This window comes from Meleagris gallopavo, chromosome 5 (genome assembly GCF_905368555.1).
Source record: "Meleagris gallopavo chromosome 5, MGAL_WU_HG_1.1, whole genome shotgun sequence".
NCBI classification, from domain to species: domain Eukaryota; kingdom Metazoa; phylum Chordata; class Aves; order Galliformes; family Phasianidae; genus Meleagris; species Meleagris gallopavo.
Window position 1 is genome coordinate 1,899,396 of NC_139408.1, and position 17,404 is coordinate 1,916,799.

The window sequence follows — 17,404 nt, forward strand, 5'->3', positions numbered from 1 at the left end:
AGAGTCAGAAACAGTAGAAGCACAATCCTTTTTTTCTTATCCACAGCGTTTGAGGTATGTATTTTATGGATCCTCAAGGATCCTGGCTCAATAAGAAATATTTCCACATTAATTCCTAGTGAAATATATTGGTTTCTGTTCTGACCACAGTAGTTCTGCTTTGCTGCGTGGAGGGATTACACAATATATTCTTCTGTGCTGATTGTTATCCTTGGTTAGTATTTTATCTTTACATATTATCTAAAGCCTTTGGCCCTGAGTATTGTATAAGTATAGCCAAGAATCATGTTATTGGAGACAGTGGCATTTTGAAGGTGTGACCAAATTAAGAAGCTGGTCAGTCAAGCAAAAAGGAAAAACAGCTATTTTTCCCTCAGCTACCTTAGATGGAGAGCTTTGAAACCTCACAGCTATGGATAGAATTGTTCTTCTGTGACTGTGAGCTCTGTTTGTGTTCATGGAAAGGTATATGAATACTTGAACCTGCAGTTCAGTTCTTCTTGATGACCAAAGAAAGCATTGTGGCTTCACAGCGTGCCTAGACGTTCTGTTAAATCAGGGTTTGGGGAGATTCCAAGGTAAAATTTCAGATTTACTTTCTAAGTTTTAGTTACCAGGCTGAAAATGGCCACTGTGGCTCTTCACTGGAACAAAACCAAACTAAACAGCGTAGGGTGAATTGTCTGTTACATTTTGAGAGATGTTTTTATACATTCGTGTGTAGATGTCTATCTTGCGGTAATCTCAAGATTTCCACAGCCTTGAGTTTCTTATACTGAAGGCTGTGGCCAAATTCTGCCCTCATTCCTTTCCGTTTGAGTTCAGAGTTACCTGTGGGATTAAACTCGAGTAGCTTCAGAATAACATTAAATAATTACTTATTTATTGAAGTGTACATTTTCTGAGGTCTGCGTGTATTTTTCCTTCCCCCCCCCCTATCTTTTTCTAGCTGGAGGAAATTTTTATCACCTCTTTTCTGCATGCTGTATTAATTGAGGGTTTTCAGAAGATAAAAAGTTTTTGGAAAATCTGGGTTAGTCTTATTCTGGCAGAATGTAGTGCTGGAAGAAGTACAATATAGATGTATGGATGGAGTATTTTACAGAAGATGTGCTATATTGGAGTACTTATGCCCTTCTGAAGTTACGCTGCAGCTATGCTGAAGCTGCTTTATGAACATTCTTCAGAAAGTCAGGATTCGCACCAGTTTTTGTCTAACAGTTGTTTGTATGAGGAGTTGTTGACCACTCCAAAGTACCCCTCCTTTAAAGAAAAAGGGGTCTTAATAATGGAAGAATGTTTAAATAATATGTTGACAAGTCAGTACAAAAAATAAAAGGCGATGGCCATCTTAATATCCTTTTTTATTGTAATGCTGGTAGGATTTCTCTTCTGAATTGGACAATAAAATGAGAACGTAGTTAATTATTAAATATGTAGTCGTAGATTTCAGTATTCTAAAATGATGGGACTAGTAGATGGCAGATCACAGTTAATCGTAAGTGTCTTGAATTCAGACGGTAGTTTTTAAGGTGGTCGTCATTCTGAGAGTGAGATTTTTTTCTTTTCTGAAAAGAAATAGAAACATAACAAACAAGTAAGAAAAACCTCTTGCCTTTTCTCAAACTAAACAGAATAAACTCTCTCCTTTGACCATGATTAATTCTCTTTTTTAAGTTTCAGAATGAACTGTACATCTAAATAATTCTTAGATTGCCATGGTTAAGTAGCATTTAAAGTACAAGCTGAGTTATTTCAGAAATGGTTTGCCTGTTGGTATGGCAGTAGGTGCTCCGTGCAGTAGTTAAAAGTCAGTACAAAAAGGCATGTCATTTGCTAAACCTTTTTCATTTTCTTCTCCTGTTTTTGTTTTTTCTTCTAACAATCTTTCTTCCTAAAAGTAACTCAGCATTTCTTATCCCACTGCCAATTGATCCAGTTCTCCAAGTTCTCTTAGGTATCTGTCAGCTTCACATAATATTTTACAAAATCAGTTGCATTCTTAAGAATAACGGCATTTTGATTTGCATAGCAACATGCTGTCACCTCCTAATGTTAATAATCTGTGGTTACATTCTTGTTCTGGGAATGTATGTTAACCAGCAAGTCTGTTTCTATTAGAAACACTTTTTCTTCATTTCTGTTTGTTGGTTATTTTCCTGAATACCCTACCCGTTCTTCTAACAACATACCTTCTTTTTTTCCTAGAAAATTGCTGAAGTGTTTATAATGGGGGGGTTTCTGTATTATTGGTGGTTACTATAGGCATCTGACAGTACATTCTTGAGCTACTTTCTTACTGATGCCTGCAAAATTCCATAGTTATTGAAAGCACAACCTGGCTCGATGGTTCTTTTTTTTTTTTTCTGAATGAATGAATAATTTATAACTACAAAATCTTCTTAGTTTTGTACCCTGAGGAGAGCAGCTGCATATTTACAATTTCATTTTCAGTGTTATAATGTTCTGTAGTGCAGGTATGTTTTGGAAAATGTACCAAACCTAACAAAAAGAACAACTCAGATACTGAAAGCTTTACCTTTTGGAAGAGAAAAGCTTTACTTGTGACAAAGTGGTAGTAAAATGTTGTTTTCTTAATATGCAAGAGTAATACTGAGCAAGGAACAGTAAAGGTTGGAAGGAAGCAGACTTAGGTCTGTATATTCTGATTGATGTATAAGTATCTTTTACTGTATTCAGGTGAAAGAGATCAAAGTGATGTGATTGATGCTAGGCGAATGCATCGCTGTTAAGGCAGAGGAAGGGAGTAAGCAGCAGGGGAACTGGTCAAGTTCTGTAGGTTCTGAAGCATGTTAATGCTATCTACGAAATCTTAGGAAATCTGGGGGATATTGTGACATGTTTTATTTGTTGCATTCTGTAGACTATTCCAACCCTATTAGGGATAAGCTACTATGGCATGGTCTACAGAAAACATATTGAGAAGATACGTTTTCATGCTCTTTCAGCCTCAAATAACAGAACTCCTCATCACCAGAGGCTGCAATAAGAATTCATCAAAATCTTGCCACGTAATTTGTGAGAATGGATACAGTAAATTGTTCAGTTATTGGTTTACAATACAGAAATTTTACTATAAAGAGATATTACCACATTCATGAAACATTTCAAGACTATTTCTGAAGATTGATGTCAGATCAGACAAAATGTCTGAGTGCTGAGGAAATGTGATAAATCCAATAAATAGAGAGATGTTTGCAAGAGAATGAGAGAAAATATACTGCAGCCAATATAGTCTTCTATTCCTATGTTCCTGAATCCCAGGAATAGAGATGCACAGTTAGATTCAAGTATAACTTAGTCTGTTACAATGAACTTGGAACATAGTAGGAGTTCTGTGTAGTTCTATGTAACGTGCACTTAATGCTTCTTTGAGCTCTTTTTCTTTCCAGAAGAAAATATGTCATAGTGATGTGTCCAGCTTCCACTGTAAAGTGTCATGGGGAAATGGGTAGTAACCTTTGCTCTTAGGAAGGATTCTGGTCTTCATTTGATGTTCTACAGCAGTAAAAGAGGAAATAATTCAATTTTGCTCTTTGTGAACAAACCGTTCAGGTTTAATTCTTGCTATTAATCAAATGCAGAATGCTTATACTTTTGTCCCTACTGAGGTTGATGAGTTGAGCCAATGTCTAGAACAATGTCTAAGGAAAAAAACTGATACCACAATAAAAAATCTGAAATAGTTGCATGCATGCAAAAATTGGCAAGGTATAATGCATACTGTTATGTAAGGTCTTTAGATTTGCTTAGTGCTTTAGGTCAGTGACACATCTGCAAAAGTTTTCTACAGGTGAAAGACAGTCATGCTTAACAGTAACTGCCAAGGTAATAGGATGGTTTAACATTTATTGATCCAAGTATACTCCTAATAAATACAAAACTTAAGCATTTAAGTGAAAAATGAAAGCTCTTCAAACCATTCTACCACTAAATGCCATCGTTGAAGACAGAAAAGCTGTTGCCATACAACAGATCTCCATGCACACCCACAATTGCCTTGAGATGATAATGAACTGGTAATGTATTATTATATTTGCACAGATCACGTGTGATTTACTGGAGCAGATAATGACACATACTCCTACTGTTTCAAATTATGAGGAGTCAAACTGAAGAAGTATGTGAAAGTAAACTTTTTCTCTCCTTAAAAAGCAAGTTTATAGAAAATCTTCTGCTTCAGTGATTCAAAATACTGCCTTTCGTAAACAGCAGTCTTTACAGATATTAAATCAACAGTGAAATGCTGCCCTAGCTTCTTATTTACTTCCGTGTGCAAGCCAGAGTATCAGTGACTAGCAACTACCAATATTCCAAGCCTTGCATGATTTAGGCCCGGGAGGTTTTATGAGGTTTTTTATTAGTCTTCTATCTATTGTGATAGCTGACGTGGTGTTACAGGTTTAGGTAGAACACTAAGGAGAAAATGACAGTACTTCCTCAGCTGAAGGTATCAGCTTTAGGAGTTGGTTCCCCTTGGAATTCTGCCATATTGTATTTTTGGTTGCAAAAACTGCTAGATTGTCTAATGACATGTCACTGAATCTTACACACTTGATGTACTGTTCAGATGCCTATTCTTCATTGCTTTGTGGTTATTTTGCAGCTTCTTAATTTCATCTTGATATTTCAAAGTTTGTTTAACCAGTGGAGACTTTGTGCAGTACAAATCAGTAAGCACCAAAGAATTGAAATTCAGTAACTTGTCGGTTTCAAGAGCATTTTAAATAAGCAGCATTCTATCCTAAGTTAATCTTATTTTTTTCTTTAAACTTCAGAAGAAAGCAGAATAATAGAGGCCACAGACTTCACTGCAAACCTGGAATCATTATGATTCTTTTTTTTCCCCTGGTTTATGCATAATTACATAGACCTTTCAAGGACATTGATTTTACAGGTTGTTCATAACAATGTCTTATACACCAAGCCTGTAAAAACAAACAAAAAGTGCTTTCTGACATTAAATCTCTTATTATGTACTCTGCAAGAGGCATCATTAAGTTAAGGTGATCTCAAAACCAGATGATAGTACACATGTTGAATGTGGGAAAAACTCCTTGCAGTATTGAGATGTTGATTCACAAGTAAAGCACAGTAACGTTTATGGGCTTGGAGGCTGAAATTTCTTTTAAGGAGACAGTTCATCCTGAAGATAAATTCCAGACATTGAGGAGAGATGGCACCTACCCATGAAGAAAGTCCTTTGTAATAAGCAGCAGTTCAAGTAGCTTCACCTCACTATCTCTTCGGTTATCTCAAATAGAATCCTCTCATTACACACATACTGAAACACAAACTCTTGTTTGAGCTAGTTTCATTTTTTTTACCAACAAAAAAATGTACGTTTAAGATAAAAGATATCAAAGGCTGAGAATCTGTCAGAGCTCTTAACAAATAGTATTGGATAGTTACTGTTTTTGTTGTAAACAGGCACTTTACTGAATTTGTTTGGAGTCAGAGTTGATATTGAACTTTTCCACTTGGCTGAAAATCCATTACATCACATGAATTATATAAATGATAATATTGGCTAAAAAAAGGTACTGCCGTGAGGCTCATAGTGAGAGCTTGATAGTATATTGCTTTACTTGAAAAATGTTCACAGTGGGGTAGGGCTGAGATGGTGTCTATTTAAAGCAAGACAATATACTGTCAAGCATTCAATCTTAGATTTTCTTTGAATTACGTAAAAGTCTTTAAGATAATAATTCAGTGTATATAGTGTTTCCTCTGGCACATTGAGTGTTCTCAACTGCTACCAAAGCCTGTTCTTATTACTGTGTAATAGCTCACAGTTATCATCGCTTGCTGTAGGCTGCTATGGAACTTAAATTACTTGAAGTGCACTGGCTTGTTCCAGTACATGAAATACATGGAATAATTAAGAATCAAATTTTTCACGCTTCCTTACCTACTCTTACTTTGCCATGATAATTTCTATTTAGTATTTGTCTAATAGTTTTTATAAAAAAGTTAGAACAACCTGAAAGTGATTCATTGTGCAAAATGTCAGTAAACAAGTACTTCATAGCTGTATTTATTCATGCGAAAGAGGAGTATTTTGTCTTACTTTCTTAATTGAAGCTGATGACCCAAGACTGAAGTCATGGATATCAGTAAGGCTTAACTTCTATGAGACATGGCTAAAGAACTGTATTTTTTTGATTCAGTATTCTTTACTTTTTCTTTACTTTTCTTTGGAAGACAAGGCATGTTCTAGTGATGGTGTTAGCAGAGTTGTAATAATAACTGTGCTTGCTGAAATGCTTTCTCAGCTGCCAACGTTTAGTCTGCTGTCATGTTTTGGAATGAATCAAGAGTGGATTACAAGCTGTTGTAAGACTCTGTACTTAAAACGGGTTCCAGTTGTTGTTTCCAAGTATTTTGTTGAACTTATGCTTAAATTCGAGTGATTTCTGGCAAGATCCCCGGCACACAGCTTACTTAATACTTCACCCACTTGTTTACTAAACCATTTATTTTAAAGGTCGCTCATTTCCTAATAAGTTAGAATACAGCTGTGTTAACTTCAGTTGTCAACTTCAGTTACTTCATCACTCAACATTTAATTCTGTTATGCTAATCTTTTCTTCTGCATTTACAAGATACTATTATCATTACGTTATTCTAAATATTTATGCAGTCTCAGAATATTAATTCACTGTATTGCTGGATGATTTACAGTGGTTCTTGAGTGGCTAAAGTGTACTTATTGTGCTCTTAAAAATCTTTGATAATAGTGAACACATCATATTTTTCAATTATTCCCATAGCTTTATCATTCAAAGAGTTAAAAAAAAAAAAAAATATGTAAAGGTTTAACAGTGGCTCTGTTTTCAATGAAGAAGCTTCTGACAGTCAGTTGCATGTTGGTTCAGCTGGAATTCTTAGACTGCCCAAACAATGGTTGTAGAGTTAAATGTAACTGAGAAGCTGCTGAGGGAATTTGGGCTGTTCAGCATGGAGAATATGAGGGAGAGGGGAGCCTGATTTGGTTTCTGAAACTACTTGAAAGGAGGTTGCAGCAAGGTAGATGTCTGCCTCTCTTCTCCTGTGTCAAGAGATAAGAGATGAGATAGGGACCTCATGTTATGGCAGGACTGGTTTGGATTAGATGCCTAGCCATTCAGAAGGCCTGTTGATGCACTCTTACTGAGGTGGTATGGTAAGCATCTCTATAGATACTTGAGATGTGTGAGTATGACTTGGGGACATGGGTTAGTGGTGGCGTTGGTAGTGTCAGGTGATGGTTTGACTTGATAATCTTATGGATCTTTCCCAGCCTAAATGATTCCCTGATTCAATTCTGTGATACACACAAGAAATTCCTGAACTACTGCTCATGAGTTATGACTTGTAGATATAGTGAAATGGCTGCGACTTTGTTAGTTTAGAATCCTGTACAAGTTGTTGTTTATGCAGAATGAAGAAATGATAAAATTTTGGCACTGCACAGGATTAGGTAGCTCTAAAGACTGTAGCAAGGGACTTCTTTAGTCAAAGTAATGCTTCTTTTAACATAGAAACAAAGCTTTCAGTAGAAAAGACTTAGAAAAGTCTTTTTGTGAACAGGCTACCTGGCCAGAAATCTTAGCATGGGTAGATAACGTCTTTGGTAGGTGAGCCTTTATTAACAGTCTATTTAGGATTCTGTATCTGGATCTAATTGCCAAAAAGACCTACTTCTAGAAGAGTAACCAGTTCTAAATGTGTGTTAAGACTTTGGTGTCTTCTCTCTGCAGACTCCTATATTACTCAAGCCCAATTTTATAGGCTTACTGCAGCTGAAAGTTTTGATTTTGTTTCTTAACAATGCTGTGTATAGAGATGCCTGTCTTGAAGCAGTCAATTTCTTCCTGCCTGCTTCTCGAGACGGTACCTTACTGAATTTGAGACATTCATCCTTCCAGCAGCGGGTCAACGTGAAGTATTCATACATTATTACAGGGCAGCTGCAAATCCATTACAGCAAGAGAGAATGTGTGGCATATAAAGAGAATAACGGAAAAACTGCATGACATTTCCAAGGTCACAATGTAAGCTTGCTGCAGAGCAGGAAGTAGAAACTGGGTATGTTTTAGCAACATTTCTTATCAAACACACTTTCAATTACTTAAACAAGAAGCAGTCAGACCAAAACCTCAACCGAGCCAAGATTCAACACTATCTCGAGCCAACTTTTTTTCTCTTATTCTCATTTAGCAGATGTGCAGTGTAATAAGCAATTGGATTTGTAGCTTCTATTTTGCTTGGGAATTATTTTAAATGTATATTTAGTTAATAAGATTTCTTAACAACTATTTGGAGTGATAGAGAACAGGTAGAAAAAAATTGGCTGAAGAACAATTAAAAAATATATATATTCCACAATAATAATATTGAGTAATGAAATTTAAGAAATAAGAGGGAAGTAGTAGTAAGTGAACTGTGTTCTAATGCAAATTTTAGAGCATATTTCTAATTGTTAAAACTGAATTTATCTGCTCATCATAAAACTGAAAGTAACTGTAAGATCAAATCTTCAGGACAAATGACAGGGTTTTATCATCATTAATGGAATGCAAAATCCTGCTGGGCAAGTGGCACATGACTTTGCTACTGACTTGACTAGGATAAGGCATGCTTTTTATCGAGTGGATTTAGTAAAGATTTGAACTGAAGTGTGCCAAATAGAAAATGCTGTATCTCAGGTCATAATTTGAGTCTGGTATGGTCTAAAATTTTGCTTTCAAGTCTGTCAGTACAACACTTTTCACGAGTTTTAGTGCTCTAATGTTACTGTACATGCTCTTCATTTTCTCTGCTTAGTGTGCTACTTAATTCACCTCTCCTTCTCTTAATAATGTCTTTTTTGGCCTAAGGAATCTGACAATCTGTTTAGGTGCAAACGAGAAATACAATTGTGACTTGGTTCTGGTAGTTCTATTCCAGTTCAAATTACTCATATACCATCTTATTTTGTGGAAAACCACCAGCAGAGCTCTTCAAAAATAAATCTACCTGCAGGAAGCAGTGTGCAGTATTTTCGCATTGTTTTTCTCTTCCTTGACCTTTCTCCTATAGTTCTAAAAATAAATAAATAAATAAAAATAATTATAATAATAATAAAAAAATACTAATAGTCATGTTACTTAAACTGTGAAAGAGGCTTGGTTTTGCAAATCAACTGTATGAAATAGCAACTTAGATAATCTGAAGGGGAGCACAGAGTGCCATTGTAGTAATCATTTTGTGTAACACTGAGAAGCTTGATTTTTTTTTTTCTCTGTTGCGTGTAGTTGTAGTAAAATGGCCAGAGAATCTGTAGTGGTACAGATAAGGTAAGTTATGATAAATGCAGGCTGTTTCGCTGGCACAGTGGTATATAGTTTATTCATTTTTCTTTGCACAAAAGGAAAATAAAAAGTGCAGCTTAAAAGTAGGTAGCAGAAAAATGTAGCGTTCTCAGGAGAAGTTTTCTAAATTGCCATTTTAGAGTTGTACATCAAAAGGTAATTTAAATGGAAGATGCATTTATAGAGAGGTCCCTCAGAGCTGGCTTTTGAGGAACAGCTTCTTGTGAGGTTTTCAGGAGACCACAGCAAGGCAGATTATTGTCGTAGACCTTGAATGTAAGAAGTCTGATAAAAGCAAATCACCTTAAGGAGAACACGGGACTTCTACCCCAAAGCATGGCAGATCCCAAAATAGAGATCCCGAAAGCAGGTAGAACGATAACCTTGTACTGCCCCTTTAGCAGTACATTTCATTATTTACATGGTAGTAGTAGTAGTTTATGGATTTGCACTCGCACTAAGTGCCACAAGTGGACTTTGTTGGGAATTATCAATCAAATCAGTTTCTATTTCCAAAGTCCCATTTGCTCATCCACGATGATTCTCCCTAATGTCCGTGTGTGCTTAAGATACACAAGTCCACTTTTTTGTTTTTGTTTAAAGAAAATAGTTTGTCCTTGCTGCACTTAACAGATTTTCTCCACAGCTTTCTGTATTCAGTATTGCAGTTGTCCTTAATTCTGTTTTTTTCCCAGCATTGTCTGGCATAAGCACTTAAAATCTGAGTAATCAGATTATTCTCTCCTGATTCATGTGTACTTGGCATTGCAAATACAGACACCATTCACACAGTTAATGTAACATCTCTTACCTTCTGTAGGAGAGGCATGGAGGCCCCGAGTAGTGTATAGTCTATAAACAGTTATGCCACTTAGATTACTCAGATGATAGTTTCAGAGGAGCACATGGGGTGACAAATGAACAGAGGTTTGTTTGTTTGTTTTAATTTTTTTTTTTTTGGAAGCAAGAGTCTTCTATTTGGAGTGAAAGAATTTTGCTTTTCTGGCTGTATGTATACCATTCCTCCACATGAGAAGGCAGCCCTAATGATGTCTCTTGTTAACAATAGCTGATCTAAAGCACATGAACACAGTTGGTTATATGGTCTCATTAGCACTTGATGGAGAAGGAAAGAGAATGCTAAATGAGAATCTGTACTAGGTGAAGGTGATAATTTGAATGCAGAACTTCATTTCTCTACCATGACTAGTTATACTATGGAAGGATATTCAAATCAAGAATTATAATCATGTATTTTGATTGTTGCTTATTATAGTAAGAGTTTCTGCAAACTGAGAGAACTGTTGTTTGCTCACTGTCTGTTCTGTATGACAAACCAGTCTCATGCTACATGCCTGCCCAGATCACACATCAATGGGCATATTGTCACGGAGTTAACGAGATCAATCTACACCCGTGACAGGGGGGCGGTAGACCCCTGCCCTCCCCTTCCCAGCCCACAAAATGGGAAGGAAGGGAGGAAAACAAAAAAACAGCGGCAACAATCTATGGAGGAAAACTTATTTTACTAATTATGATATCGGAATGCAAGATAACACAATATAATACAATCTGATTGAAATTGAGACTAATAAATCAAATAAAACAGGAGAGAGAGAGAGTTCCCGATACTGATTCAAACCTGAAAAGCTTGGAATGGCCAGGAAAGCACCCTCCAGCACCCACTGCCAGGCAGTAAGAGACCGCCCCACCCGGAAGGGTCAGATCCCATGACTTCTGTAACGTATAGGGATAGGTGCCTGGAATTGGAGCATTAACACTTTAACTCCCAGTATACTACATGATGTATTGATGCGGAATACTGAGAACCAAACCAAAACAAAAAAAAAATATAAAACCATGACACATATGAATTGAAATAACAAAACACAAAGTTTCTTGGGGTTACCCAGGCATGTAAAGTTGAACCGCTATTTAAGAAACTTAGTTAAGTAGGGTCAGATGTACTGTATATTACTGGATGTGCTTTTTTTAGTATGTTCTCTCTTTCCATTGCTGTTGAAAATTACATTGTTTGGTATGTTATACCTCATTCCATCTTTGTTCTTTTTACAATATGATTCAAACTCAGTGAAGCACACCATGATTTGAGGGCAAGTCTTTTTAAATCTTCAGGTCTATCTCCACTAAATTTGGCTTCCTGCAGTAGGTGGGGTGACCTTTTTTGTAAGGCACTAAAATCCATCCAGCGCTGCAATAAAATGGAAATGCAAGAAATCCAATAATGCTGCCCTGATTCAAAGCCTGTTGGAATAAATAGAAATCTCCTACCAACTTCAGTGAGTTTTGGATCAGATCTTTGACGTCGGTGTGTGTGTGTGCTTCTTTGGATATGTTAAAAGCACTCCATTGTCCCAACTGTCCCTGCAGAACAACCAACCAATTCCCAATTCAGAAAATGGGATGACTATGTTATTGGTATTCTCAATACAAATGAGCAGATCCTATGACTCTCTGACCTCTCAAGCTACTTTCATCTTCAGAAGATTTGCAAGAACAGTTGTAGTTGGCAAAGCTTTCTCCATGTTTGGATCTATTTTTTTTTCCTCCTGGAAGTGATTAGGTGTGAAAACAACATGCAAAAGATTATACTTGTTTAAGGGACATGTGACCTACACAATCCATTATGTATAGAGATGCATAGAAAATCTGGCAACCAGTGACCTACATGTACTGTTCAGCACTCTTTTTCTAAACTTAATATTTTTTACTCTCTCATCACTAACTTTTTCTTGTGCTTTTGTTTTTCCTAATTGCCTTCTCACATCTTTCCAGTGTAACACTAACTGCTGTCTTTTCACTCTGTTCATGTGGTATTTTTTTTGTTTATACTTCAATTTAATCTGAATTGCTGACACAAATGCTTCAAATGAGCAGAAAGAATTTTGGGGTATATTTGCATAAAAGCTTAAAGGAATGATAAGGGATAATATTGGGAGTATGGAAAGATGTGGAAGAAAAAGTTTGCTAGCACTTTTTTTTTTTCCATTAAGAGCAGAACCAAAATATTTGGCTGTTCCTTGTTCCATGTCATTATGGATGCTATCTTGACATGTTAATACTTCTTGCAGGGTTCCTCTGTTGTACTTGTGTGAATCCCTGTCTTTATTAACATGATTCATCTATACTATGATTTATATTCCAGTTGCCCTTGCAGGCTCCAGAAGGACAGGAAATAGTCTCAAACCTTTCCAAATAGGGAAGATCAGCACAAGTACTGATTTTAGAACATGTTACTAATAAGAAAGAATGATGCAAAGAACATGAGTTCAATTTGAGGAGAAGGAAATGACTTTGGGTCTCTTAGATCATTGATTAGAAGTAGTAAAACCATACTGACTCTCAGGTACAATGCAGAAATGCTATAATCACATTAATAAAGTAACAGGTTTTTGTGCTGGAAGACAACATTAGGACTGTTGGATCTCCTGTGTTGCAGAGGAATACACTTTTCTCTGAACTGGTCTATGCCAGCTGGCTTCCATTCTTCAGAAATAATATTTAAAATTTAGTTAAGGCAAGATGAACTTGCCCACGTGTTCCACATGAGTTAAAAATATTTATTTCCCTACAAGAGTCAATAAAATTATCATGAACATAGGTAATAAGATGATTTTCCTAATCTCCTTGGGGCAAGAAAAATCAATTAGCCACTGTGCTACATACAAAGAAGAGAACAATGAAATCTAGTTTATAATCACATAAATGATGAGGCACTTGCTAATAGAATAAAAGAATACAAAGTTCCTTGTAGAAATAGCAAAAAAGCCATTGGTGTCAGGATCAAATTTCACCATTAAAACCACATACCAGTCACCATTTTGGTCAATCTGTAGTTGACAATTCAGAGTTGTGACACTTGGATGTAAATGGGGAAGCATTACTCTGCTTCTGAGGCACCAGCCTGAGCTTAGGGTGATGTCATATCTGGGCCTAAAGCATTGCAGCTACCATTTTACCTTCGTGTAATCATCTGTGGTCAGGACATTTTTAATTTTGATGTATCCTTTAATTAGTAGAGAATAAGGGTGTTTTTTTTTTATTGCTTATTCCTTTTATGTCTTGTAGAAATACGCTGTAGAGATTCAGTGGTTGATGGATTTTTTTTTGCTTTATTCTCTTGAGTTAACCTGAGATGTGGGTTAAATATTCACTTCTCCCTAAATGTATAATTAAGTATGACTTACACTGAGATTTCATTGCACAGTAACATAATGCCGGTTATTTTTATGAAATACATATGTTTTTCATAGAATTTTAGGCAGTAGTGGGTTGCAGTTTAAGACGTTTACTGTGCAGTTGTTAAATTTATGTAATACCCTGTTCAGATAATACATATTTAATTTAAGCTGTGTTAGAAGAGAGTCTGAATTTCACATCATTATTTCTAGGAAAATCCAGACAGCGCAGGCTTTCCTTGTTGATTTTATTGCTTTTAACGGTAAATGTAATATAGATTATGGGAAAAAATACAATTTATACATTCACTCCTGGAATTCTTCAGTGATATTTTTAAGTAGTAAGTAGGTAGATATGGAACTTGAGCAGAAGCATACTGTTTTAACTTTTCCATTTTAAAGCTTTTATTATAATATGGAACTTCACCTTTTATCACAAAGAATGGTAACCTTTTAAAAACCCAAGTATGTAGACCTTATGCTAGTTTGAACAAGGAAAGCTCTTTAAAATGGAGCAATATTCAGTTATGCAATGGGATCTAGCCTGTACTTCTACAGTCTGCAAGCCATTTGTATGTCAGTGTGTTATCTGATCCTTTCTTTGAGGTGCAGCAAGTATCCCATCTCTGCAGCTGACTATTCAGCCTATCTGTAGTTTTACATCAGTCATGAATGCACAATACTGTCTCTTGAAATGGGATATTAAAAGTCAGACGGTGTCTGAGAAACTGGGGATGCTACAGAGAAGGAACAAAACCTAGTAGGTGAAGGAATGTGAAGTCCCAGCTACTGCATTGAAACTTCAGAAATGTTAAACTCTTTATCTCACACACAAACATGCCAATTTCAGCTTATCAGTTTATAATCTTAGTTCAGTAAACTTGCTTAATTAGCTGAGCTCTTCGGGTCTGGTGTTATTCTGTCAATTTATACAGTCACAAAAGATTCTATAAGGCTATTAGTGAAATTCCAGTGATTTTCATCTTGTTGCTACTAGGCAGCATTTGGATCACTCTTGTAGTTATGAATGGCTTTCATCTCCTTTGAATTCAGGCATAATAGCTCTCATAGCCTTCAATTTAATGCAAAAGCTTTAGACAGTTAAGTATTTTTATTATTTCATAGATAAAGTACGGGCATCCAAGGAATTTCAAGTGATTTGCCTGAAGGAAGACAATGAGTGTAAGAGCTAGAACAAGAATGGAGAGGAATATAGCTCGTGTTCTCATGCTTCATCTACTGTATCCACTGATCCATGTGCATTTTCTTAAGCATTTTTCTTTGATGTGGCTCTTTCCATGCTACATATGAGTACAGTAATTGTACTAAGGTGTACTTCTGTTTTTAAGGATTAACTATGATCTTTCAGTACAGTCAGTGTAGTAGGTGTAAGTAGAGCATGTTATCTCAGCCTCATGGAAACATGTGACTTGAAGTACTGACTGTCTGCAGAATGGAAAATACGTTTTTCTTAAGGGAAGAACAGTGCTTACGCTTGAGAAGACGTAGAAGGTCAGCTTTGTTTTCATGTCAAACAGTGAGGCTATGAGAGATGGAAATACCTAGACTTGTGATGGGGGGAACCCTGAGTGGGTTTTCTCAGTAGAACATCACCAAAACATCTCCAATTAATAGTCATGCACTGACTTTATGTGGTGAGATTGTCTCACAGAAATGGACTCATTTATTATGAAATCCCCTTACTTGGGAAAAGTTCCGTATTATTTCATAACACTGATTGTATTGAGCAATATCAGCCATCAGTAAAATATTGTTACTAATTTTTTGTGGCGTCATCTGTGCTTTATTCCATTATTCAGTTTTGAACTGAGATGAATACTGTGTGTACCCTCACCATGAATAAACAAAAAAATAAATGGAAGACTGGTAGAACAGGACAATAGCCTGAACATCTATGAGGTCAGTGCAGCAGTAGTAATGCAATTGCAATTAAAATACAGTATGTACACTTTATTTCAGAATAGAAGATGAATATACATGACGCTGCAGTTTAAATAATATTTAGTATTAACGCACATCTCTTTGTAGGTAGATTTTAAAGCCTCTTGTAAGGGATGAAGAAGTAAGATTATGTATATTGAAAGGGCAGAAAAAAATCAGGACAAACTTGAGTTAGCAGTGTAATTGGAAAGATCTATTTTAAGTCTCACCCTCTCATCAGGTAACCAATCAAGTCACCAGCTTCTTAGGAGCACCCCACTATTGATGGAAGGAGTTTTGCTTGGATGCTTACTAAACTGTAAGAAACGATAAAACACAATATGGTGCAATTTCTTTCAAAGTGCCAGAGTTGCAGTGGAATTGCTGAATCACAGAGCAGTCTTTTTGCTCTGAGGTGGAATCTGAAACACAGACATAGCATGAAAGAAGTGCATGCTTAGTAGGTTATTTAGAACTTAAGTTGGATTTCCAACCCTGAGGTAGATAATGTCTGAAACTATTAATCATTCATATCAGGTGCAGAGAGCAGCAGCTCTCACTGATAGTTTTTTCTGGCAGACATTTGGCTGGCTACAACTGAGAGAAGGAAAAGGCCCCAGAGCAATATGAAGGCAGCATCAGGCTGGACAAACAGGCTGAAGAACACGATGATGAGGTTCAAGAAGCAATGAAAGGAGCTGCCAGTTCCCGTATGGGTGATGATTTGTCTCTACGGTCTCCCTGTCTGAGCACCACGCTTGTCACTCAAATGCTCAGCTTCCCCCACATTCCTCCAGTGGCTCTCAGGTGTGTGTGGGGGGCTTGCAGAGGCCGGGCTGAATGGCTGTTACTCACTTGCTATGTGCCAGCTGTGCTCAGCAGCAGTGAGCCTGGCTCAGCTGTATAGCTGTGACTTTGGCTTCATGCCCATTCAGTGGGAGGGTCAGGTTATAGAACTAAACAATCATTGACATTTTTGCTTAATAGAGTAGGAAGTGGTTTCTCTCTTTTTTTTTTTTTTTTAATGCTGCATTCAGTGAGCATACCCAACGGGGCCATATTGTTGATTTGTTTGCTGTTGTGATAAATCAATGTTTGCGGTTTGTGGTAGCGGCAGATCATTTTTTTTTGTAGCTCGGTGTCAGCCTACTTTCCACTATTTCCTATTGACTTCTCACAGTTTACATTTCCAGTGTTTTTGGTTTGTAACACACTTAATAACAATGTGCTTAACCAAGCAGCATCCAATATCCAAGCCAGTATCTTCAGTGCTCAAATATGAAGTTGACTTATAAACTAATCTTATATGAATTCAGGCTGGAAATTCATCCTGATAGAGGGATGTTTAGCTATCCAGATACAGAGATAGTTTGGAGCAAAAAAAAAAAAAAAAAAACAAAAAACAAAAAACAAACCCAGATCCAAACCAAAAATGAAACAAACCATAAAAGAGATGTTTTAGGAAGGTGTTTGGCTATTTTAATATCATTATCTGATGGCGTATGTGTAGGATTCGTGGATGAAAGACCTTCTGAATCGCAGTGTAATTCAGGGAGCAGGTAATGACTCAAAATTATAAAGGAAAGTCCCATCTGAAGTTTCTGACCTTGGGCAGAGGAAAAAAAGAAAAATGAAATGGATACAGTGTTCTTTTGTAATTTCAGCATTTAGAAACAGAGTATGAAGTGCTCCCCAAGAGAGCTGTTAAGGAATATAATATATTCTCTGAAAATACATCCTTGCTACTCTTGAGAGGATTTTCCATCATATGATACTAAAAATATCTCTAAATCCACAGTTGATGAGTTTAATTACTCATCAGCTCTTTACATTACAATTCATTACCCTGAGGTATTAAAGATAAAGCATTTACATGCCATTGTGCCAGTGTTACAGCACGTTCAGCAG

General features: G+C 36.5%; 2 long non-coding RNA genes across 2 annotated transcripts in view; one reads left to right on the forward strand and one right to left on the reverse strand.

Moving 5' to 3' along the window:
• The window catches only part of LOC109367618 (uncharacterized), a 220,139-nt gene that overhangs the window by 14,256 nt on the left and 188,479 nt on the right, over nt 1–17,404 (forward strand). The window lies entirely within an intron of this gene.
• Nucleotides 1,380–11,218, reverse strand: LOC146544205 (uncharacterized). Its single transcript, XR_014883331.1, has 3 exons — nt 10,999–11,218; nt 9,022–9,086; nt 1,380–1,568 (listed from the first exon to the last, which is right to left on the reverse strand). It is a non-coding gene; the product is annotated as an uncharacterized LOC146544205 (long non-coding RNA).